This window comes from Telmatherina bonti, assembly GCF_933228915.1.
Source record: "Telmatherina bonti genome assembly, chromosome: 6".
NCBI classification, from domain to species: Eukaryota; Metazoa; Chordata; class Actinopteri; order Atheriniformes; family Telmatherinidae; genus Telmatherina; species Telmatherina bonti.
Genome location: NC_136624.1, coordinates 6,458,790 through 6,472,499, shown reverse-complemented (window position 1 = coordinate 6,472,499; position 13,710 = coordinate 6,458,790).

Here is a 13,710-nt window from a genome sequence, read left to right as displayed (position 1 = left end):
ACATGTATATAGATGGCAGTGTTGTACATACATGTATATAGATGGTAGTGTTGTACATACATGTATATAGATGGAAGTGTTGTACATACATGTATATAGATGATAGTGTTGTACATACATGTATATAGACGATAGTGTTGTACATACATGTATATAGATGGCAGTGTTGTACATACATGTATATAGATGGTAGTGTTGTACATACATGTGTGTGTACATGGTAGTGTTGTACATACATGTGTGTGTACATGGTAGTGTTGTACATACATGTGTGTGTACATGGTAGTGTTGTACATACATGTAAATAGATGGTAGTGTTGTACATAAATGTATATAGATGGTAGTGTTGTACATACATGTATATAGATGGTAGTGTTGTACATACATGTATATAGATGGTAGTGTTGTACATACATGTATATAGATGATAGTGTTGTACATACATGTATATAGATGGCAGTGTTGTACATACATGTATATAGATGGTAGTGTTGTACATACATGTATATAGATGGAAGTGTTGTACATACATGTATATAAATGGCAGTGTTGTACATACATGTATATAGATGGTAGTGTTGTACATACATGTATATAGATGGAAGTGTTGTACATACATGTATATAGATGGAAGTGTTGTACATACATGTATATAGATGATATTGTTGTACATACATGTATATAGATGGCAGTGTTGTACATACATGTATATAGACGATAGTGTTGTACATACATGTATATAGATGGCAGTGTTGTACATACATGTATATAGATGGTAGTGTTGTACATACATGTGTGTGTACATGGTAGTGTTGTACATACATGTGTGTGTACATGGTAGTGTTGTACATACATGTGTGTGTACATGGTAGTGTTGTACATACATGTAAATAGATGGCAGTGTTGTACATACATGTATATAGATGATAGTGTTGTACATACATGTATATAAATGGCAGTCTTGTACATCCATGTATATAGATGGTAGTGTTGTACATACATGTATATAGATGGAAGTGTTGTACATACATGTATATAGATGATAGTGTTGTACATACATGTATATAGATGGAAGTGTTGTACATACATGTATATAGATGGTAGTGTTGTACATACATGTATATAGATGGAAGTGTTGTACATACATGTATATAGATGGTAGTGTTGTACATACATGTATATAGATGGAAGTGTTGTACATACATGTATATAGATGGTAGTGTTGTACATACATGTGTGTGTACATGGTAGTGTTGTACATACATGTGTGTGTACATGGTAGTGTTGTACATACATGTGTGTGTACATGGTAGTGTTGTAATATACATGTATATAGATGGCAGTGTTGTACATACATGTATATAGATGATAGTGTTGTACATACATGTATATAAATGGCAGTGTTGTACATACATGTATATAGATGGTAGTGTTGTACATACATGTATATAGATGGAAGTGTTGTACATACATGTATATAGATGGAAGTGTTGTACATACATGTATATAGATGGAAGTGTTGTACATACATGTATATAGATGGAAGTGTTGTACATACATGTATATAGATGGTAGTGTTGTACATACATGTATATAGATGGAAGTGTTGTACATACATGTATATAGATGGAAGTGTTGTACATACATATATATAGATGGAAGTGTTGTACATACATGTATCCAGATGGAAGTGTTGTACATACATGTATATAGATGGAAGTGTTGTACATACATGTATATAGATGGAAGTGTTGTACATACATGTATATAGATGGAAGTGTTGTACATACATGTATATAGATGGAAGTGTTGTACATACATGTATATGGATGGTAGTGTTGTACATACATGTATATAGATGGAAGTGTTGTACATACATGTATATAGATGGAAGTGTTGTACATACATGTATATAGATGGAAGTGTTGTACATACATGTATATAGATGGAAGTGTTGTACATCCATGTATATAGATGGAAGTGTTGTACATACATGTATATAGATGGAAGTGTTGTACATACATGTATATGGATGGTAGTGTTGTACATACATGTATATAGATGGAAGTGTTGTACATACATGTATATAGATGGTAGTGTTGTACATACATGTGTTGTTTGCAGACTGGATAAAAATGATAAAAGGTAGTGTTTGGCTTTCATCCCAGAAAGTGAAGACGTGGCAGGAAGGTGGCAGGAGGTGGCTTGGCTGGGTCCAGAGCTTTAACACCAGCGTCGATAAGGACATGTTAGTCAGTCTTCTTCCTCATAAGATCCGACTGCAAATATGGAACCATAGCAACGAGTTTTCCAGCCAAGTCTGGCGTAGGAGACTGAAAACCTCCTGGCTGTCTCAGGACGAGTCTGAAGATACAGCAGATGTGTACGGTGAGCATCGCTTTCATCCAGCCCCACATTGAGCGTTGATGGTTATTAAATGGTTATTAAGGGAAGCGATTGTGGTTTTGCCTTCAGGTGATGTTGAAACCATGGTAAAAAAAATGAGGAGCGTTTGTGAGAATAGACCATCCACATGTGGAAAACACAGAGAGACCAACTCAGAAACAGGTGCGTGTGAGATCAGCTTTTTCCCACCTCATGCGAACTGATTACTTTTCCACAAAACGCTCCATTTCAATCTCATGGTCACATCCCAACTGTGTAGTGAAGAAGTCCGACTCCAGTGGTGCTGAGGATGTCACAAAGGCTGGCTCTGCGTTGGTGGAGATCAGTCCTGTTTGTTTTCTGGCCGGTAAGTCAACAGCATCACAATCAGATACTTGATTTGATGGTCATGTAAATAAACTCAGTGTTTTATAGTTATCTTTGAAATGTCTTTAATAATCAAGAATGTGGTGTTACATAGCCCTGTGATGGACTGGTGATCTGTCCAGTACCTGCCTCTTGCCCAGTGACTGCTGGGAAACGCTCCAGTGACCCTTAATCAAACTAAACCGTTAAGAAAATGAACGGTGTTACATAAATATCTGCAAATAAATCACTATGAAAATGGAATTAATTAAAATGGAATAGAATTATATACCAGATAATACCCGGCCCGACTACGTTGCCTTGCCAGACTCCTGGAATTAGACGGAGCCCAGAAAACTCTTGCTGATGTACAGAGTCAACTGTTTACATGTAATCAAGATCACCTGTTACAAAAAGAGGCCAAAACAATGTAAACTGAAACGTAAACAGAGAACGGGAACGGTTTGTTCTTCCTCTGACTGGCAGGAGAAACGTCGCTGACAGACAGCTTCCCAGTATGTTCTGCTGGTGTGTTTGAGGTCATGTGCAACATCTCTCTGGACAAGCCGTTGCTATCAGAGCAACTGAAGGCTGAACTGAACCCAATGGTCATCACCATATCATCGGCCTCATCCATGCCGTCATGCCCGGTTCCTTTCCATGTCCTGCAGGTAGGATTTACACGTCACCTCATGTGACTTGTTCTGGATGCTTCCTGCTGTTCTGATCTCTCTGTGGTTCTTTTCTCAGGAAAGATGCACGCCCGTATACTGCCAGTATAAGTTTCATCATTTGAATATCCATCGTACAAACCATCACAAGCACAGTGCCAAGATCCGCTTCAGAGATGTGAATGTCATCCTGACAGGCTTGATGAGCCCTGAAGAGCTGCAAGAGTTCATCTGTGGTCCACCAATGGAGATAGAGGTCCATGACCGCGATTTAAAGTTTAAGAAATCACCAAAAACTGGAGCAAGGCCAGTTAATGACACCCAGTATGGTCCAGCATCGTTCAAACCCAAGGCAACTGGTCTCAACCATTACGGCGTTGCTTTCTTAGACCTCTCCGAACTGCTTTTTGCTCCAAGTATAAAGATCAGCCTGCCAATCAAATGCATCCCTCCACCGCCGCTGCTGGTCAGGGAGCAAAGAAAGATGGCAGAAACAGCTGCGTACAGGCAGCTCGTGCCTCCAGGTCATTATTATGAAGCCAATTCTCAGCTCAAAGTCAAGGTTGACATGGCATGTCCGCTCAGCGGCTGCGAACGTCCGTTTGGGCGCATCGTCTACTTCATCGGACACAACAACTCGGCTATGGTGATGAAGCTGAGGTGTGAGGTTCTTAAGATCAATGCAGCAGCTTTTCACCTGGACGCCCGCTCGCTGGAGAACACGGAAACCGCCTCATCAAACAGCCAGGATCTGGACTTCATCTCAGGATTCCACGTGCTGGATAAGACCAGACACATCTTTGTTCTGGAAGGACTGAAAGATAAAGCTGTTAAGAAACTTTGGGAAACTGTTTCTATGAAGTAAGTCCCCCCCCCCCCCCCCCCCCCCCCCCCCCCCAGCCACTGTAAAGACTTCTCAGCTGCTTGTTGGAGAGTTTCTCTCATGTTTTACAGGCTAAGTGAGAACGAGGATGAACAGGTGATCGTCCTCTACAACTCAGGCCTGGGTTTCTTCAAACGCATCTACGAGCCTCTCCCTGTGAGCCTGAGTCCAGTTCGTCTGCAGGAACCACTGGACAGCATCATGAGGAAGCCTGCCATCTACATTCAGGGAGCCATCCCTGAGCTCTGCTTCCAAGCTCTGTTAAGGTATTTATAAAAAGCTTTGCAGAGGAAGAAAACCTGCAGTTTTTATGTTTTAATCTGTTTATTCTCAACCAGGACACAAACATGTTGCTGAATTACAAAGCTTGGCTGCTGCTCACACATTTACATGCAGGAGAAGCTCAGTATTGGAAATACTTGACAAGGTCTTACTGTACATTAATAAACTGAAGACAAAATAACTTCTCTTTTAGCTGGAAATGATAATCGTATCCATCAGTACTACTCAGTTAACTCTGTCTCTGTCTGTAAAGCAACACGATGTGGAGTTAAGCCAAGAAAACGCAGTGAAAATCTCGATTAAACTCATTTATAGTGGAATTGTTTTTGTTTGTAGGCTAAGCCAGCTTAGTAAAACGCGGCACTTTAGAGACGCGTTGCAGTCCAACCTCTTCCCCTCAGCGGACATGATCCTCAGCCTGAGGAACCTTTATGGTCGACACGATGAGACATGGAAGCAAACAGCCGAGACAAACACAGAAGAGGCCACAGGCTCCCAGTTAGTCAGGACGAAGACACGAATGCTGCTCAACACGTACAACTCAGAGTACGTCAGATGGACGCGGACGCGCCTGCAGACGTCCATCCAACAGAACTTCCTTCAGGTCCGGGTTGCTGCTCATTCTGCAGGGATCCCATCAGGTAACAAGACACTAAAGTTGTACTGATATTCCAGAAGAATAAGGAGAAGGTGCGAGAGCGGAGTGAGCAGCTGCAGAAGACCAAGGCTGCGGTGTTGAGGTTGGATCAGGATGCAGCTGCACCAGTACACATCTACAGCATCCAGACGTTCAACTCCAAGGTGCTCCTCACGAAGCTGCTCCAGAAGGAGACGGCCAAGGTTTGCCAACAGATACTCCACACAGACGTACTGAGGACAGGAAGAGAAAAAAACAGAAACATCTCAGACAGAATCAGAAACGATGCAGTTAGAAGAAGTAACATCTGGACAAACCTGCAGCTGGACAGTTCTGCTGCTTGTCCTGTCCTCCCGACCGGTACAGGAGATGGACCTACTTCCTAGTTCCGATTCTGATGAAAGTGTTCCATCGTAGTTCTGGTTCTGATTGAGGTTTTCCATCATGGTTCTGGTCCTGTTGGAGGTCTTCAATCTTAGTTTTGGTCCTGATGGAGGTCTTCCATCTTGGTTCTTGTCCTGATGGAGGTCTTCCATCTTGGTTCTGGTCCTGATGGAGGTCTTCCATCTTGGTTCTGGTCCTGATGGAGGTCTTCCATCGTGGTTCTGGTCCTGATGGAGGTCTTCCATCTTGGTTCTGGTCCTGATGGAGGTCTTCCATCGTGGTTCTGGTCCTGATGGAGGTCTTCCATCTTGGTTCTGGTCCTGATGGAGGTCTTCCATCTTGGTTCTTGTCCTGATGGAGGTCTTCCATCTTGGTTCTTGTCCTGATGGACGTCTTCCATCTTGGTTCTGGTCCTGATGGAGGTCTTCCATCTTGGTTCTTGTCCTGATGGACGTCTTCCATTTTGGTTCTGGTCCTGATGGAGGTCTTCCATCGTGGTTCTTGTCCTGATGGAGGTCTTCCATCATGGTTTTGGTCCTGATGAAAGTCTACCATCGCGGTTCTGGTCCTGATGAAAGTCTACCATTGTGGTTCCGGTTGATAAAGACAGTTATTATAAACTGGATCATATGATGGACTGGTTTCATCGGACTACAGTGAACTGGAATGACTCTGACTGATCTGTGTAGAAATGAGGCAGAACTGAAATGAAGGATTGTTTAGATGGTTCAGGATCAGACAGACATGAGTCGTCCTGCCGTCTGTCAGCTGTTTTCTGTCCAGACTAGTTGTGTTTAAGTGGTTGCACATGCCGCATTCCTTTGGAAACAGAGGTTCTTATGACTGGAGCGTTTGACTAGTTTGGTGTGTTACACAATGTTTACAACAGCAGGGAGAAATAATACCAACAAAAACCAAAGCAAAGATTACAACATTAAAGCAACTTAATTTCTCAGTAAAGATGGTGCATGGCATCACACCACACATGCTGGCAGCTCTGCCTTAAATCATACATGTTTCCTTAAGTTTGGCAGGTTTATAAACATTCCTTACATGATGATTTTTAGGTTGTAAACATCCTTTTTAATCATGATCGACACCTGCTGCAAGACCTACTGTAGCTGTCATGTCTGCAGTCTACGGTAGCAAAGAAGTCTAGAATGAAAGTCCATGTTGGCGCTCTGCTGCATGCACGCCCAATCTGTGGAGGACTGGTGCACCCCATTAGGAACAGATTTGTGAGAATATTCCCTAGAATGTGAGTTTCTAAACGGCAGTACTGTGGACTTGTAGATTTGACAATATATGATAAAAAAAAAAGCGATTCTCTGTTCTCCTGCAACTCGCTTTGATCAGTAATTGGGCGTCCTTCTGGAAAAAGCTGTAAAATATTCTTGTTTTCGTCCCATATTTATCAGAAATGTAGAACTTGGTGAAACATGGGACTAAGTTTCGGTCTTGTTTTCCAGCTAATGCCAGGATTGTTTATAACAAAGTGTAATTAGTGAATAGAACTTCACTTTTATGTGGTTGTTAATAATATTAATCTTAAAGGTTCAGTGTGTGAGAATTACTGCCATCTAGTGGTTAAGATGGGTACAGCATGGTGAGAATGTACGGTGGCTGTCAGTGTCCAAACTTCTTCCACACTTAGATGTAAAGATCTTTAATTGATAAAATAACACAGTGATTTTCAAAAGTCTTTTACTTTATTGACTGGGTTGCTCAATAACTCACATGCATTCAGGAACATCGGTTCAATTCAGTTCATTCCACATCTACACCGACTTCCTGCTGCGTTCAGGAACATCAGTTCATTCCACATCTACACCGACTTCCTGCTGCGTTCAGGAACATCGGTTCATTTCAGTTCATTCCACATCTACACCGACTTTCTGCTGCGTTCAGGAACATCAGTTCATTCCACATCTACACCGACTTCCTGCTGCGTTCAGGAACATCAGTTCATTCCACATCTACACCGACTTCCTGCTGCGTTCAGGAACATCAGTTCATTCCACATCTACACCGACTTCCTGCTGCGTTCAGGAACATCAGTTCATTCCACATCTACACCGACTTCCTGCTGCGTTCAGGAACATCAGTTCATTCCACATCTACACCGACTTCCTGCTGCGTTCAGGAACATCAGTTTATTCCACATCTACACCGACTTCCTGCTGCGTTCAGGAACATCAGTTCATTCCACATCTACACCGACTTCCTGCTGCGTTCAGGAACATCAGTTTATTCCACATCTACACCGACTTCCTGCTGCGTTCAGGAACATCAGTTCATTCCACATCTACACCGACTTCCTGCTGCGTTCAGGAGCATCGGTTCATTCCACATCTACACCGACTTCCTGCTGCGTTCAGGAACATCGGTTCATTCCACATCTACACCGACTTCCTGCTGCGTTCAGGAACATCGGTTTATTCCACATCTACACCGACTTCCTGCTGCGTTCAGGAACATCGGTTCATTCCACATCTACACCGACTTCCTGCTGCGTTCAGGAACATCGGTTCATTCCACATCTACACCGACTTCCTGCTGCGTTCAGGAACATCGGTTTATTCCACATCTACACCGACTTCCTGCTGCGTTCAGGAACATCGGTTCATTCCACATCTACACCGACTTCCTGCTGCGTTCAGGAACATCAGTTCATTCCACATCTACACCGACTTCCTGCTGCGTTCAGGAACATCAGTTCATTCCACATCTACACCGACTTCCTGCTGCGTTCAGGAACATCGGTTTATTCCACATCTACACCGACTTCCTGCTGCGTTCAGGAACATCGGTTCATTCCACATCTACACCGACTTCCTGCTGCGTTCAGGAGCATCGGTTCATTCCACATCTACACCGACTTCCTGCTGCGTTCAGGAACATCAGTTCATTCCACATCTACACCGACTTCCTGCTGCGTTCAGGAACATCGGTTTATTCCACATCTACACCGACTTCCTGCTGCGTTCAGGAACATCGGTTTATTCCACATCTACACCGACTTCCTGCTGCGTTCAGGAACATCGGTTCATTCCACATCTACACCGACTTCCTGCTGCGTTCAGGAACATCGGTTCATTCCACATCTACACCGACTTCCTGCTGCGTTCAGGAACATCGGTTTATTCCACATCTACACCGACTTCCTGCTGCGTTCAGGAGCATCGGTTCATTCCACATCTACACCGACTTCCTGCTGCGTTCAGGAACATCGGTTCATTCCACATCTACACCGACTTCCTGCTGCGTTCAGGAACATCGGTTTATTCCACATCTACACCGACTTCCTGCTGCGTTCAGGAACATCGGTTCATTCCACATCTACACCGACTTCCTGCTGCGTTCAGGAACATCGGTTCATTCCACATCTACACCGACTTCCTGCTGCGTTCAGGAACATCGGTTCATTCCACATCTACACCGACTTCCTGCTGCGTTCAGGAACATCGGTTCATTCCACATCTACACCGACTTCCTGCTGCGTTCAGGAACATCAGTTCATTCCACATCTACACCGACTTCCTGCTGCGTTCAGGAACATCAGTTCATTCCACATCTACACCGACTTCCTGCTGCGTTCAGGAACATCAGTTTATTCCACATCTACACCGACTTCCTGCTGCGTTCAGGAACATCGGTTCATTCCACATCTACACCGACTTCCTGCTGCGTTCAGGAGCATCGGTTCATTCCACATCTACACCGACTTCCTGCTGCGTTCAGGAACATCAGTTCATTCCACATCTACACCGACTTCCTGCTGCGTTCAGGAACATCGGTTCATTCCACATCTACACCGACTTCCTGCTGCGTTCAGGAACATCGGTTTATTCCACATCTACACCGACTTCCTGCTGCGTTCAGGAACATCGGTTCATTCCACATCTACACCGACTTCCTGCTGCGTTCAGGAACATCGGTTCATTCCACATCTACACCGACTTCCTGCTGCGTTCAGGAACATCGGTTCATTCCACATCTACACCGACTTCCTGCTGCGTTCAGGAACATCGGTTCATTCCACATCTACACCGACTTCCTGCTGCGTTCAGGAACATCGGTTCATTCCACATCTACACCGACTTCCTGCTGCGTTCAGGAACATCGGTTTATTCCACATCTACACCGACTTCCTGCTGCGTTCAGGAACATCAGTTTGTGTTCAGAGTCTGCATAGAGAAATCTGTCTGCATGAGACAGACGTGTTATTCTCTGCTCGTTGGCGTGAAGCTGCTGAATTCGAGTGAAAATGCCAGAAAATTCATGAGATTCTCTCGTGACGGAAGTTCGTCGGGTACAATGAAGACTCTGTCTGCAGGTCTGTCATTAGATTACCTCCATGTCTCTGTCATAAATACCTACAGTAAGTAAATAACCCCGTAACATGTTCTCTGCTGAGTTAAACCGATGATAAAGCTTTTATCTGCACAGAGGCAGAGCACTTCATTTCAATTTCTAATGTTCTGAGTTAGTCCAGAGGATGACGATGATGAAGGGATCCTGTTTTCCCCCAGATGCCGGGGCGGAGGTGGACGTACAGCCAGCGGTACCTCAGCGCCACAGTGGAGCCAGGAGACGTGGCCCCGACATCCCACCCCGCCTCCATAGGCTGGGTGACGGACCTCAGCTCATCCCGAACGCACCCCAAACATCCACATGAAGCTCGTGTGGAAGAGCTGAGGAAGGTGATGAATGATGAAGACTCTCTACTGACTTACCTGAAAACATTTTCTCGCCGTTTTCTTGTGTTCGTGCTCGGTCTGTTTGGGTTGAGGGGACTGGATGACATGACTAATGACGTTAATGCCATTAGATCAGTTGAGCTGAGCACACACTGACTTATTGTCCCGGTGGCATTTTCAGCCTAATTATCTGTGTCTGCTTGGAACTGATAATCCACTTTGCTTCTAGCCCTGGCGAGAGAACGTGCTGCATGCCAACATACTGAAGCCGACGCTTCCACGGGACCTGTGGCCGTGGAATCAACGTTCTGAGGACTTTCAACTCTACAAAAAGCCCGCTGCGTTCTTCAGCGCAGCTCCCATCGGCATCGACCCAGCTGGTATGGACTCACTCACAACTTTCACGCTCCCACAAACTCTGACCGAGTTTCACACACGAAGCAGGAAGGAAGGTCGTTCCCTGAAGTAACCGGGAGCAACACTTTTAAACACTGTACTAGAATACCAATGTATTAATATATATCAACATACTGGGTCTTCTTCATCTGGACCACCTTCTGGTACTGAGTCCTCTTCATCTGAACCACCTTCTGGTACTGGGTCTTCTTCATCTGGACCACCTTCTGGTACTGGGTCTTCTTCATCTGGACCACCTTCTGGTACTGGGTCCTCTTCATCTGGACCACCTTCTGGTACTGAGTCCTCTTCATCTGGACCACCTTCTGGTACTGGGTCCATTCATCTGGACCACCTTCTGATACTGGGTCCATTCATCTGGACCACCTTCTGGTACTGAGTCCTCTTCATCTGGACCACCTTCTGGTACTGGGTCTTCTTCATCTGGACCACCTTCTGGTACTGAGTCCTCTTCATCTGGACCACCTTCTGGTACTGGGTCCTCTTCATCTGGACCACCTTCTGATACTGGGTCCATTCATCTGGACCACCTTCTGGTACTGGGTCCATTCATCTGGACCACCTTCTGGTACTGGGTCCTCTTCATCTGGACCACCTTCTGGTACTGAGTCCTCTTCATCTGGACCACCTTCTGGTACTGAGTCCTCTTCATCTGGACCACCTTCTGGTACTGGGTCCATTCATCTGGACCACCTTCTGGTACTGGGTCCTCTTCATCTGGACCACCTTCTAGTACTGAGTCCTCTTCATCTGGACCACCTTCTGGTACTGGGTCCTCTTCATCTGGACCACCTTCTGATACTGGGTCCATTCATCTGGACCACCTTCTGGTACTGGGTCCTCTTCATCTGGACCACCTTCTGGTACTGAGTCCTCTTCATCTGGACCACCTTCTGGTACTGGGTCCTCTTCATCTGGACCACCTTCTGGTACTGAGTCCTCTTCATCTGGACCACCTTCTGGTACTGGGTCCTCTTCATCTGGACCACCTTCTGATACTGGGTCCAATTATCTGGACCACCTTCTGGTACTGAGTCCTCTTCATCTGGACCACCTTCTGGTACTGAGTCCTCTTCATCTGGACCACCTTCTGGTACTGAGTCCTCTTCATCTGGACCACCTTCTGGTACTGGGTCCTCTTCATCTGGACCACCTTCTTGTACTGAGTCCATTCATCTGGACCACCTTCTGGTACTGGGTCCTCTTCATCTGGACCACCTTCTGGTACTGGGTCCTCTTCATCTGGACCACCTTCTGATACTGGGTCCAATTATCTGGACCACCTTCTGGTACTGGGTCCTCTTCATCTGGACCACCTTCTGGTACTGAGTCCTCTTCATCTGGACCACCTTCTGGTACTGGGTCCTCTTCATCTGGACCACCTTCTGGTACTGAGTCCATTCATCTGGACCACCTTCTGGTACTGAGTCCTCTTCATCTGGACCACCTTCTGGTACTGGGTCCATTCATCTGGACCACCTTCTGGTACTGAGTCCTCTTCATCTGGACCACCTTCTGGTACTGGGTCCTCTTCATCTGGACCACCTTCTGGTACTGGGTCCTCTTCATCTGGACCACCTTCTGGTACTGAGTCCATTCATCTGGACCACCTTCTGGTACTGAGTCCTCTTCATCTGGACCACCTTCTGGTACTGGGTCCATTCATCTGGACCACCTTCTGGTACTGAGTCCTCTTCATCTGGACCACCTTCTGGTACTGGGTCCTCTTCATCTGGACCACCTTCTGGTACTGGGTCCTCTTCATCTGGACCACCTTCTGGTACTGGGTCCTCTTCATCTGGACCACCTTCTGGTACTGAGTCCTCTTCATCTGGACCACCTTCTGGTACTGGGTCCTCTTCATCTGGACCACCTTCTGGTACTGGGTCCATTCATCTGGACCACCTTCTGGTACTGGGTCCTCTTCATCTGGACCACCTTCTGGTACTGGGTCCTCTTCATCTGGACCACCTTCTGGTACTGGGTCCATTCATCTGGACCACCTTCTGGTACTGGGTCCTCTTCATCTGGACCACCTTCTGGTACTGAGTCCTCTTCATCTGGACCACCTTCTGGTACTGAGTCCATTCATCTGGACCACCTTCTGGTACTGGGTCCTCTTCATCTGGACCACCTTCTGGTACTGGGTCCTCTTCATCTGGACCACCTTCTGGTACTGGGTCCTCTTCATCTGGACCACCTTCTGGTACTGGGTCCTCTTCATCTGGACCACCTTCTGGTACTGGGTCCATTCATCTGGACCACCTTCTGGTACTGGGTCCTCTTCATCTGGACCACCTTCTGGTACTGGGTCCTCTTCATCTGGACCACCTTCTGGTACTGGGTCCTCTTCATCTGGACCACCTTCTGGTACTGAGTCCTCTTCATCTGGACCACCTTCTGGTACTGGGTCCTCTTCATCTGGACCACCTTCTGGTACTGGGTCCTCTTCATCTGGACCACCTTCTGGTACTGGGTCCTCTTCATCTGGACCACCTTCTGGTACTGGGTCCTCTTCAGTCTGGTCTCTTTTTTAATTCTTTTTAATTCTTGGTGTGACTGAATAAGTTGGAAACATTCCTCAAACATTTTGCTCCATGTTGACATGACGCATCACACAGTTGCTGAACATCCAGGATCAGAAATTCAAAGGAAACCAAAGTCGGGCAAGAAAATTTCCTCCACATCATTAGACCAGCAGCATCCTGGCAGGGTTCTTTCATTTATCCATCCATCTATCTATATCTATCCATAAATCCATCTATTCATCTATCTATATCTGTCCATCCATCCATCCATAAATCTATCTATCTATCCATCCATCTATCCATCATCTATTTATATCCATCCATCCATCTGTCTGTAAATCCATCCATCCAATCAATTATTCTTCAGACTTTGATTAAAATGTTTGATGTGAATCTAATCCTGGTTTTCTTAATGTTCTCTGGTTTTTATTAGACCTGTTCATCGTCATCTGTCTCT